The sequence below is a fragment of the Periplaneta americana genome, chromosome 8, assembly GCF_040183065.1.
Source record: "Periplaneta americana isolate PAMFEO1 chromosome 8, P.americana_PAMFEO1_priV1, whole genome shotgun sequence".
Taxonomy (NCBI): Eukaryota; Metazoa; Arthropoda; class Insecta; order Blattodea; family Blattidae; genus Periplaneta; species Periplaneta americana.
In genome coordinates, this window is record NC_091124.1 from 149,040,706 (window position 1) to 149,053,452 (window position 12,747).

The 12,747-nt window shown below is 39.6% G+C and overlaps 1 protein-coding gene across 1 annotated transcript in view; it reads left to right on the forward strand.

Moving 5' to 3' along the window:
- Positions 1-253: 253 nt before the first annotated feature.
- Positions 254-12,747, forward strand: part of Gbs-70E (Glycogen binding subunit 70E) — a 46,338-nt gene continuing 33,844 nt past the window's right edge. The window contains exon 1 of the mRNA XM_069833807.1: positions 254-459. The gene's annotated coding sequence lies outside the window, so the exon portion shown is untranslated. The remainder of the gene's footprint in view (positions 460-12,747) is intronic.

Here is a 12,747-nt window from a genome sequence, read left to right on the forward strand (position 1 = left end):
TATAGCAAATGTTCACACTGTCGAAAAGGACATACGGTCCTAAAATTATTCACTCGACCATGATCACGTGTCCAAAAGAAAGTTTAGCCCTCTGCTCACTTGAGACTATTCCCGTCGTGAAGACGGCTCGGAAGATTGGTCCAGCCGATGGATCACGAGCCACTCCCCCGGTGCTGATTGGTTGAAGGGTGTCGTGCACGTGAACACCGACATGACTTCGAAGTGGCGCCACTAGTCCCCCAGGGCGGCCTGCCGGACGACTACATGCGCCAGCGAGTGGGGACGAGTCAGTCGCCGCAACTGTGCCATGCGGGAAGCACACGTAACAAACACAAACACACTACACCGCAGTGCAATGCAGTAACACTACTCTTAAGTATTAACAGACTCTTTCACATGTCAAGTGCAACCAAGACAGCAGCAGTGCAGGGATAACAAGGAATAACACGAGGTTACTCGGTGAGTACAATGAAGTGCGTGCGCCAAGTGTGTGGAGTGCCTGGTTTTGGGTGTTCGTCCTATGCGTGAGAAAGTGTGTGTGGATGAGGGGTAAGCGAATGATTTAAAGGAAATTTATGCTACTCCACTCAAACACCGATTGCAAACTATCATGTCATTGATTTTGATTTGATTGATTAAAAAGCCGGCCGGTGTCTGGGTTCGAAATAACAGTGCCCAAGGTGGAGTGTTTAATTTTTATGCCTTCGACGGTTTATCATACGTGTGAACATAAAATATTGCAATTACGGTACATTTTGAGTCCTGACAAACTTTATATATGTCGCGAGGTGTTAATTGCAATTAAAAATAAACTGAAGAAGTTAAATGACAAGTTTGACAATTTGAAGTGTTGACAGTATTAAGCCCGATTTGAGTTAATTAGAGGTTAATAAAAATTATCAGTAATAATGAAACTGCGCTCATAACATGAAACATGAAACAAATTGTGTTATCGCAGCTGTTAACATTGAACTTTGGTGCTGCGTTAAAGCTATGGTCATTGTTTAATTCCCGAATAGGACATGGATCTTGGCTATCATATTCGTTCTGTTTTGAAATATTTGGATAGTGTCAATCCAACATTCCTTGACTACTATCAAGCCATTCATTCTTAAGTGTTAAGATACTGAAAAAGCCAAAAATGTGATTAACCGGCCCGGATAACTTATAATTTATAAAACTCAAATTTTCTGACACATCGCAGTGACAATATATTAATGAAAATTTTAGTGCATTGAAATGATCAGCATGTTGGTATTTACGTCTATATAAAATGTATGAACTTGTGCTTATAATCAGAAGAGAATGCATAGAAGTGTGAACTGACTTTGGATTTGTGGGCAGTGGTTAACTTCAGCGGTCCCTGTTTAGGCCCTTACTGCACGCATACCAATACAACGGGATTTAGGACAGTACAGAACTCAAGTCGGTTAATGATCATTCACTTCTAAGTTCAGTTCTATCCACATTATCAGGGATTGTTCACTGTTTACAGAATCTGGATACGACCTATTCTGTTTTTCCATTGATTGTTACAGTTTAAATTTAATAAATTTAGCAAAAATTTAAATTTGATAAATTTTAGCAAGTTATTCTATGAAAATGTTGCTTTGTTTTTATAATTATTTAGATTATTGCTTATGACATTTTCTGCTGAGGCTGGCAATCAGTAAATGAGTGAAGAACTTTTAACACGCTTCCCTTCCGCTGATCTTTTGCTCCTTGCTATCTTTAGAGGAGTTGCATGTAATGAATATTGTGATAAAATGAAAGGTTGTGACTTTGTTATCGTAATGTCAGTTCTACATCCATTCATTTCTTGTGATTCTGGTCGCAGGCATATTTGTAACATACGTGTTAGACTACTGTTTAAGTTTTTACTTTCTGTACAATACAGACAGATTTACAAGAGGTTGGGCTTGTTCTTCCGAATTTCACGTAAATTGTGAAAATTGCTGGCAAATTAATTCCCTTTACCGGCACTTCATTATGCAGAGTTAGTTCCTCATCATGGTACAGGCAGGCAGACTGCTACACCTGTCAAACATTCTGTGGCGTATCATGAGGAGCGCGGAGTCAGCTCTGACTAGTACTGTACAACGGCAAATGGAATTGTTTTTCGCTGTTAATCTTAGTTGTTGAGTGCCCAGAACAGCATTGCACTTGATAGATCATGTAATGTCTTCAATCTCATTTTAATAGGCATGTCACGAAATTTTATTTTTGTTTACTATTTGTGTATGTAGTTGAAGTATTTAGCATGTGTTTAACAGAGGGATGTTAATTTAAACACATAACCAACCATATGCTTTGTTTACATGGAGATATGTAGTCCATTGTGCACATGTACACGGTGGATCACTTTTGGTTTACTTTGCCATTATTAAGGAAGGCGTTCACGAATTGACTAAACTGTTTCCGAGTACATTAAGTAACATTAGTAACCATTTTATAAGAAGGTAATGAATAAGTGTGAATTTCAAGAAATATAGGTAATCTCTGAAACAACATAGGCCCTAACTTCGTTTGTGGCGAAAATACAAAGTAGAACATTAGGTGTTTGATATAAGTTGTTTAGTTGCATTATGAAGGAAATGAGATTTGTAGATTTGAATGGATTCATTAATTAATTATTAAACTGAGTTAATTAAGAACAGATGAGATAGTTAACAGGTTGATTTATTTGATTGAAAAAATATAATAATAATCCGTGGCGCTACAGCCCGTGAAGGGCCTAGACCGACCAGCCGGCTGCTGGCCTCACGCCCACATGCCGAAGCAGAGGTGGACGATCATCCAACCAGTTTGGAGGTATCGTGTGGTTAGCACTATGATCCCCCCACCGTTGTAGCTGATATTCGCAACCGGATTTCGCTACCTATCGTAGCTCCCCAAGTGCATCACGATGCTGGGTGGGCACCGGTCCCATACGCTGGCCGAAATTTCATGAGAAAATTTCTTTCCCCATGAGGACCCGAACCAGCGCGCATTCCGTAACGCGAGTCCTAGGCAGGATGCCTTAGACCACGACGCCACGGCGCGGGACAATTGAACAAATAGAGGTTAATTTTATTGACGAACATCAGTTAAACAGAAAAAGATCAGCTTCAGTGATTTCATCCTGCAAAGTGCCTACTTGATACAGGCATTACAACTCCGAGGCAGGTGGATTATGAGTGTACTTGTCCCATTATTCCTCTTAATAAAACAGTCACTGCGACGAGAGACGCGGGAGGATTAAACACTAAATGTAATTAACTAATGACATAGGCTAAGTCCAATCCGCGATGATTCAAGTGTCTGTACTAATGAGTTGCAGAAGTCTCTCTCTCTTAGTTTCTTGCTACTTGTTTTGCATAGGTATTCAGCGATACGAATTTCTGAATAAATATTAAATGAAAATGACGCCGCTGCTACCACCACCACATTATTATTATTATTATTATTATTATTATTATTATTATTATTATTCTCATTATTATTATTATTTTTTTTTTATTTTTTTTTATTTTTTATTTTTTGTGGGTATTCGAGAATAAGATGCATAGAAAAATATTTGGGTCCAAGACGGATGAAGTGACAGGAGGATGGAGAAAGTTACAGAACGCAGAACTGCACGCATTGTATTCTTTACCTAGCATAATTACTAGGAACATTAAGTTCTGACATTTGAGATGGGCAGGGAGCACGTATAGGTGAATTCAGAAATGCGTGTAGAGTGTTAGTTGGGAGACCTGAGGGGGGGAAAAGACCCTTGGAGAGGCCGAGACGTAGATGGGAGGATAATATTAAAATGGATTTGAGGGAAGTGGAATATGATGGTAAGGACTGGATTAATCTTGCTCAGAATAGGGATTGATGACGGGCTTATGAGAGGGTGGCAATGAACCTCAGGCTTTCCTAAAAGCCATTTGTAAGTAATAAGTATTATTGTGGCCTATTACCATTGACTTTAAGGCTCTTGATGCTTTATCTGTCTAATATTCTTTTTCTTTTTCCTATCTAAATTTCGGTCGTTGCTATTCTAGCTCCACTGAATTGAGCTCACTGAAGTAGGAATTCATTGTTGTAACTGAATGGCCTATGCGCGTAGCACTAGGATTTGAATTACACATATTTATAAAAACGCAGAATTTTTTTTATGTAAACTCATTCCTTAGCATTATATGTAGTCTTCGCTGATCTATTGGTTGCAGTTTGCAGTTCAAACCCGACTGAGAGCTATAAAAGTCCTCAACCAGGTTTCCCTTTAAAAGCGAAACAAAGCTGGGAGGTTCATGTTCCCTTCCCAGTCAAGGACTCGGCAATTCGATAACCGGCGTGGATGGAGATCTGTCTCCATTCTTTTCGAGTATTGAACGCGGATGGATCAATGCATTTAGCTTAAGAATTGACCCATTGTGCATCGTAAGTCAGAGGGGTGATCTGGGTGGCATTTGTGAATCCGATGTTAACAGTTGAGTCATCCTGCCTCAACCCTGAAAATGGCAGGCCCCATTCCTAGACTAGTATACTTTATTTTTTTTTCATGGAGTGCAGTTTCATAGAAAGGACTTTGCCGACAGACCTTCTACTGCCCCCTACTAATTGGTTGTCATAAATAAATGTCTTCCTTACTATGACGGAAATCTTGTCTTCTCTTGTTAGTAACCAATCACAACCCTCGGTCAGAAGAATTGACAGGTGCCCGTCAAATTCACGTGGAGGCAGAGTTGCCGCATCGTTTCCGAATTCCAAGAATCCCGTCATTTTCACTGCATAATTTCGAAGGTCATCAGTATTGTGACAACTGTGCAATGTTGGGACTAGGGGACAGGATGGAATTGTCAGAGCTGTTGTGTAGAAAGTCATAAATCTGTAAATGGGTGTTCAAAGGAGCCACCGAACTGCACTCCTTGAAATAAAATAAGGTATACAGTGCCTTTCGCTGTCGAGTCGCCTGTTGCACGGCGGCCGGCGATAGCAACCGTTGATAACCGAGCTCTGCGGCCGACTTGAATCCCCTTCTCTTCGTAGGAACGGCAGTAATTCAGTCAGTCTCACAGCGGGAGCTCGGATATCAACGGGCGACTCTACAGCGAATAGCTCTGTACCTGATAAGCCCAGGCCCGGGAGATCCAAAACCTTCTTGTTTTAGTATCAGAAACTCGTACTATCCCTACTCAACCCTAGTGTATTTTTAACTATTGAACATGATTGATGACATGAGATAAAGGTGGAGGGTATTGGTGGGATGAAAGAGAGAAACTAGAGCGTTCTAGCGTTAAGACACAGACTGTTTGTCCCTTGTCCTATAGGCCTACTTGTATTGTCTCTACGGTGGCGTTGTATCATGCTGACCACACAGTAAGAGAGGCCCACCATGTTAGTTTGATGTTGGTTCAGTGGAAGGACAAAAACATTTCAATAATGTACCGCCTTACGAAGATGATATTAATTGATATAACACAAAGTTATATTTTTTACAGTCATTTCTTTTCTCTGTCTTACTTTATTTCCTTCGTTGATATCGAATTAAAATTATTCAGTGAGGTGTAGGATTCTCTCATACTACGGGCCTCCCTGACCGCGTGATCAGAACGATGCCACCGCGGAGGTGTCATTGGGCAAGGGACAAACACCCAATCTAGTGTACTGGAGATATAACTCCGTCCGCACCGGGAAATGAACTTTGGGTCATTTGATTGGGAAGCGCAACGCTGTTCACTGAGCCGGAGCAGCGGGGTTTATCGTTACCTACCTGAATAAATTGACCTCCCTCGCTCGCTCATCAATGGCGTGTTTGGAAAATGTTTCTGTAGTTGATTCGCCAGTACGGCCCTGTTCCAATTCTTCCGTTTATTCCGGAGTTCTTTCACTTTGCTAGAGAACTTGATTTGCAGCTTGGCTCGAGTTCGAAGGGAGGGGCACAACAATGCTTGTGCGACGTTCCCGAGTATTTCGGGCGCCGTATTCTGGCGACAGCCCCAAGGAATCCGTCCATGCCGCAAGGCTTCCTGCAGTGCTTGCATAGGCCCCTTTACGTGTCTCTACACGTGACAGATGCTACATCGTTCTTCGACGACACATTTGCGTCTGCCTCGTTTAGAATTTTGTTACGGCAATAAAAGAGAAGAATTGCTTAGGCCTCTCTGAACTGCGTTTGGCTGGTTTTACCTGTTACAAAACATTTCATTAACCTAATACAGCCAAACAATGATTGTAGGTCTATCTCATTCCTAGTCCTGTTGTTATTTTTTCTCGTTGAAAATCCGAATTGACGTCCTGTTAACTTAAAATTGATATTCATAGCGAATATAAATATATTTTGCGCTTCGATGCTAGTCTGAAAGCAGCATTTCTAACTACAAATTCCATTGATATAAGTAACACAAAAATGTCAGGGTATGTGTGACAAAATACTCTGCAATGGACAATCAATATGTATCCGGATCGGACTGCCCTGAATGTAGGTAACATACAGGACATAGGAAACGGAGAAGTTATCTAGAGCCAGGGAAACGCCTGGAATCTATACTAAATGCGTAACTTGAAATGCAGAGAAGACGTATATGGGGAGATTCCAGGAAAAATCGCAATAGGTCCTTGACATGTTTGCACAAAATCACGTGTAGAGGCTCAGTTCTTAAAAACAATCTGAAGTGTTTGATAGACTAACTCAACAGGCATGGAAGCAACGATCTTCAGTGACGGGTGCATGTATGTTCAATGGTACAATAAATACAAATACAATTCCGAAATGTATTGATTGCACTTTGATTCATCTGTGTAATTTATCCTATTTCTTCTCAGAATTGGGAGACGAAAAATGGAGAGAAGGGAGGGGGAAGATTACGGGATGACTTTTATAAAATATCGGGAATAATGATCATAAATAACATTAAAGAATTCATGTAATAATGAAATTAATATTTAATACTAAATAACTACAAATATAACATACATAGGTAGGCCTATAAGTAAGCCTAATCATGGGCAGTTTTGCGGTTTTTCTCTGTACTGCTGTGTGTCTGTTCTAATGCCGGTAACCTGATAATGGCAAATCTCGGATCATGGTGTTGGACTTTGCTCTTAAAATATTCGTATCGAAATAAAATCATTACTTACGTGAAGAAAGTAAATATACCGGAATATGTACTTTACATTCCAGTGCCTTCATCATACAACGAATCCAGATCATTTTCAGTATTGTTAGAGGAATCATAGGCGTTTTTCACTGCAGAAGGGTTTGCTAATGAGCTTGGGTTTTCCATGCGTATTTTTACATACTTGCAATTTTCACGAAGCGCGTCTTAAAGGGGAAAGTAGTGTCTCCTTTGTAATGTAAGAGCGGGGGGAATTACACCAGACATTTTCTTTAATATTTTCTAATTTTTGGGGTGGAGGGAATCAAGCTAGTAAATACGGTAGTGAACATTAAATAAAGAAGTGACAGAAAAGACCCAATTAAAATTTTATAAAACGTTGTTACAGTATTGCTTCACTGTTCAAAGTACTGCATTGTATAGTATGGATCAAAATTGAAAGTGATCCAAAATCCCGTGCAATTAGGCCAATCATACGGACGCTGAATTCTGAATTTTAAGGAACAAGATACAAAGAACGTAACCGCTTCAGAGATGAAATTATTGATATTGGTTCATAGAGGACTGAGCGTAATAGAAGAAAGGACAAGAAATCTGCTCTTTGGCTGCTTGATCACCACAAATTTCAGACAGTTTTCGAGGGGTTTAATGATTCCTCCCATGAGGTTTCTATCGATTATGTCTGTGAATGATAATTTGAAAGTCGCTGAATAAACTGAAGTAGTAGATCTGAATATAATAAACTCAGTTTTAGTCAGTGGGAAAGAGGGATGTTGATAATATTTAAGTTCATTTATTGATATAGAATGTTTGTAACTTTCAGTTAACAGTCGTATATGGCAACAATATGTTCAATATAAGTAGCTACTGTCGTTTATTTTGAAAGACAGAAATAAATTCTATTAATTTCACGGAATGCCTAAAACGAAAACTCTAGTTTTACACGACTGTTGCGGTTTGAATTTAATTTTAAGTTGGAGAAACCAACCAGATAATATTATAATGGCTACTGTACTGTCTCTTTAATAAAATTTCCAGTTGTCATAAAAACACTAATCTACACAACTGTTTTAACAGTTACATATTATATCTGTGAGAGTTTCTTTATTTCAGTTACTGTATCTGATCTCTTTTTTTCCGTAGTTATTGGAAGAAGAGTACAGGTTGTATAACGTTATTAGGAATGTCGTGTGGGTTGCGGTATTTCAGGCTGACCTTCTCTCGTTCCTTCACGCCTACGTGGAATGAAAAGTGCTGGCCTGTTATGATGCGAGGACACCTCGCCCAAGTAGACCGGCTCACATTGAAGTATTGTTAAGCTTAGGGTTGCTATATAATACTACTATTACAACTCTTAAGCCATATAAACTCAAACCACAGTTCTTTCTTGGACAAAGTTTGCGTAAAACATAAAAGGGGAAGACAAAAAGTAGAATTGTTTGTAGGTCGTAAAATTAATATAATACATTGTTTTAAAAATGAATAACCATACAATTTTAATGACAATGTTGTTTGCAAGCACAAATGATTCAAGAACAGAGAGCTTTGACACTTCTACAATGCGATAGGCCTAAATTCGGAATAGGCCATCTGATAAAACTGCAAGACTGGGCAGTAGAAGACTGGAATGAGTTGCAACATTGCAACCAATGTCGATGTAATTCTTCCTGTTTAATTTATCGACCTCATACTCATGAACTCTGTCCTACTAACTCTCTTCCAAGAGTCCTCTCCTCTGTGATTGTTCTTGTTTCGGTTTCGAATAGCTTAGCTGTATTGTAATAATTTTGTTGTCAGGAATATATTCCCGTCCTTCCCTTCTCTCTTCTTTCGCATAATCATGTAACAGTGAAGCTTTAATAACATATTATGTAGGCTACCACAGATACGACGGCATGCTGACTCAGTGGTAATAAAATAGTGATGAAATTAGTTCGGAAAACGAACGCGAGGAGAAAGCTTATCACACGTTGTTTTCCATTTCAAAGATGGTTCTGCCACATCACTGACATTGATAATAACTCGAGAAAGTAAATAAACAAGAATAATAGATATTTGGTAAATGAGACAAAACAATGAGAAGGCCTAGCGTAAACAAAAACAAAGAAATATAAATACGGGTGGTTTGTTTGAGTAGCCGGCCCGGGTGGCTCAAGCGGTAGGGGCACGGCATGTCTTTATCGCTTGGTCTGAAGGGTTGTGGGTTCGAGTCCTGCCTCGGGCATGGGTGTTGTTTGTATTAGTGTAAGTAAAACAAAGGGAACAAATAAAAACAGAAAACAGAGAGAACTTTGGTAAACGGCCTCTGGCCGGTCTAAATTTTATATAAAAAAGTAGGCCTAGCGTAAACAAAAAAACAAAAACAAAGAAATATTTATAAATACGGGTGGTTTGTTTCCAATGCTGAACACGTAACGTATATATATATATATATATATATATATATATATATATATATATACACACACACACAAGAATCAACAAAGCATGGAAAGAAAGTTATGGTAACACAGTTTCATTTATATATGAATTTTTACATTTTTAAATGCTTATATTTATAATTCACACTCCTGTCTTATTTATGGCTTTTAGAGAACCCGGAGGTTCATTTCAGCCCTCACATAAACCCGCCATCGTTCCCTATACTGAGCAAGATGAATCCAGTCTCTATCATCATATCCAACCTCCCTCAAATCCATTTTAATATTATCCTCCCATCTCGGCCTCCCCAAAGGTCTTTTTCCTTCCGGCCTCCCAACTAACACTTCTTATTTTGGAGTTTCGTAAAAAGCTGTTTCTTTTTTTTTACGGTGATGGGTTGTTAGCCCTTCGTCCAATTCTCAAGCTGGAGACAACCACCCCTTCTCGACTGTCCGTGACTGCTTATTCAATATATTCGCAGCTACCCTCCATATCTGGAGGCTGTCTCCTCTATCTGCAACGTAATGACGCGCCATGCCGTGGTGATAGGGACCCACAATACAAAAATGTTACGTTTTATTTAACGACGCTCGCAACTGCAGAGGTTACAAAAGCGTCGCCGGTGTGCCGGAATTTTGTCCCGCAGGAGTTCTTTTACATGCCAGTAAATCTGCTGACATGAGACTGTCGCATTTAAGCACACTTAAATGTCATCGACCTGGCTCGGGATCGAACTCGTAATCTCGGGCATAGAAGACCAGCGCTATACCAACTACGCCAACCAGGCCGACTATATTCTTGATATAGTATATAGTCTCACTAGCTAAGTATAGCTTTTGAAATACAGAATTATTTCGAATGCGCGTCACCGCCCTGTAATATCACAGAAGAGGGGTGGCCATGATCACCTGACTTCATCTGCCGTTATACAAGGCGACTTTTATCTGGTATAAATACGCAAAGAGAAGGTTGCTTGCTCGCTTTTGGCCGAGTGCACCGCGTTGCCATGCGGCCACGGAGTGACTGTGCCGGCCGGCCGGCGGCGGCTTATCTTCCCCACAAGGTCACCGCTCCGTACTCGCGTAGTCTGCGAATTACAAATTAGAATTGAGTAACAGCAGCATGATGCAATGCAGGAAACCCTGCGCGTATGAAAAACAGCCACTCGTGTCTTTCTCGTAGGAATGAAGCAGGATAGTTTACGCTCATTGGCGCCTCCTAACATTTTCGTTTATACGAAATACGAAAAGCCTGAAATTTCATAAGGGCAACGGCCTCCTACAGGAGTGTAGGGTGAGCTGAAGGTCTATACACTTGGGGAGCCAGTCCAAGAGAGCTTACACTATACACTTACAAACTAAACACATAAATTATACCAACTAAACACGAAAAACTATGCAGACTAAACACATAAATTATGCAAACTAAACATCCTAAAAAAATCACTAAAAATAAGTAGCTGCCATTTATAGACTAAGTTTTCATGTTCTATGATCACATTTAATAAAGAAATGAACAAAGACATAGCACTTAAAATAATTAGAAATAAAAAGTAAATGCATACTAATTACAGTGATATTTAGATGCAGAATTTTTATTGCCTCCGAGACTACATTCTGTAAATGACAGATAACTAAATATACAATTTAATAATAATAATAATAATAATAATAATAATAATAATAATAATAATCGCTGTAATTATTCGTTTGTATCTTCTATGTTTCGATGTCAGGGTTCATACTTTGACGCAAAGTTACCGTCGAAGATATCTCAGGACTTTGCATGACAATGAACAAACGTTTATGTCCTAGACAGGATTCGAGCCCATGACTGTAGGCATACGTTCTACGAAATGTTCAAGTTGCTCACGTAAACTGTTGCGTACATCACAACCGAAAACAATAATAATAATGATGATAATAATAATAATAATAATAATATAATGTTTCACTCGTAGTATATACAATACATTTTCTCCTTATATTGGGTTTGTTCTATTATTGCCTTGAGCGAAGAGTACAAATATAATAAATTCTCCACTAACAGATGCGTTTGTTAGCACAGTAGGATTTCAGATTTGAGTGAAGGTTAATTGCAGTATTTACTTTTATTGCATTTAGGAATGTAGCCTCCTATCGAGATGTATATAAATGTTGGCAGTGCCATGTTGCAACATTGCAAGAGGGGACCGGTTGCTGTTCCCACGAGCTACCCTCGTATACTTGAGGGATGATGGGGGTTCCCCCCTGCTCTATGAATAGTCCGTGAATAAAAGACCGGAATGCGGTTAGGCAAGGCTGTCCGACTCAGACGCAGAGTAGCTGCAGATATAGCGAAGGTCCAGAAACATCCCCCAGTTACTGCGCACTTCGACCCCAGTGACACAATTTCTTTAGCTCTCGTGCTGCCGTGCGTTGCGGACAGTGCTGTGAAGTGTTTAAGATTAGCAGTTGTGTACATCCGAATAAGTAGTGTTTTAAAATGTTAAATGTTGAAATGCATCATGTTTATGTACTCAAAAATTCCACATGTCGTCGTTGTGAATGTAGGACAGTAGTATTTTATTTTTTATATCTATTTCGTAGATTTTTCTTTTTATTCCTTCACTTTATTCCTTCCGTTCCTCTTTTATTTTCTTGTTTTTCGTTTTATCTATCGTCTCTATCTGTCTGCCGATTTGTCCATGCATTCATTCATCAATCCACTCGTCCGTCCGTCCGTCCATCCATCCATCCAACCAACCACTCCTCTGTCCGTCCAACCATCCATCCATGTAACCACTCGTCCGTCCGTTCATTCATTCATCCACTCGTCCGTCTATCCATCCCTCCGTGTAATTTCCCATCTAGCCTATAGAATTATACTCGTATTCCATCTTGCCAACTTATGAAAAGCTATTTACAGATCCAGTATTTATTTTATTGATTAACACTAATAGATGAAAGAAAACGCGGTTTGCAGGTCGCGCTTTTCTGTACCTCAAAAGGCTGTGTTGCCACATCTTGTTTATTTTTATTTTGCGTATGTTAAGCACATGCACATCAAAGAGTTGATAACATAGCTTTCCTGAGTGCAGCTTGTTTATAGAACGTGGTGTTACGTTTGCACAGTCTGCAACCTCAGCCTGGTAAGCAGCGCACATCTTGAACTTTTTTTTATGTGTCTACAACCCTTCTGTCTTAATCTGTCTACTTTCTTTTTTCGTCTACCTATCCGTTCGTCAGTCTCTGCGTCTGTC